Source organism: Arachis duranensis, chromosome 2, assembly GCF_000817695.3.
Source record: "Arachis duranensis cultivar V14167 chromosome 2, aradu.V14167.gnm2.J7QH, whole genome shotgun sequence".
Lineage (NCBI taxonomy): Eukaryota > Viridiplantae > Streptophyta > Magnoliopsida > Fabales > Fabaceae > Arachis > Arachis duranensis.
This window is the reverse complement of record NC_029773.3, coordinates 46047665-46048199: the sequence shown is the minus strand read 5'-3', so window position 1 is coordinate 46048199 and position 535 is coordinate 46047665.

The window sequence follows — 535 nt, the reverse complement described above, 5'->3', positions numbered from 1 at the left end:
ATGGCCAAAGACATTTATTCATCAAGATCCATAGACAATACTCAACTTCTACACAAAAAATGATAATTCTACATTCTATTTCCAGTGATCTGACTAACAATCAAGCATGCATACCACCACTTAATTCTACTTGATTTGTCACTAATTGAGCCAAGTTACTTTTATTCAAACTTTTCTTTTATTTTTGGAAACAGAACAAGCATGGCAAGCATTTGTTTAAGAAGGTGAAGTTATATCCAAACATCTAGGCATTCACTTTATTCAAAGCAGTAACCAACACTCCTACAAAATGACTTCACATTCCAGAAAGATTCAACAATTACAGTTTAAACCAGAACAAGCATGCTTTTGTTTGCCTTTTAAAGAATGGTCAAGAAACAACACCACCTTGTGAAATTTCTTGTTTTCTCCTTATTGCCAGGAAACAATTTGATTTCTCCTTCTTCTCCTAGTTGTTGCTTCATGTTCTTTCTAAGATCCTTGTTTCCTTTCCTGCAAAGAGTGATGAAGTTGCTTGCTTCTCAAGCACTTGAGT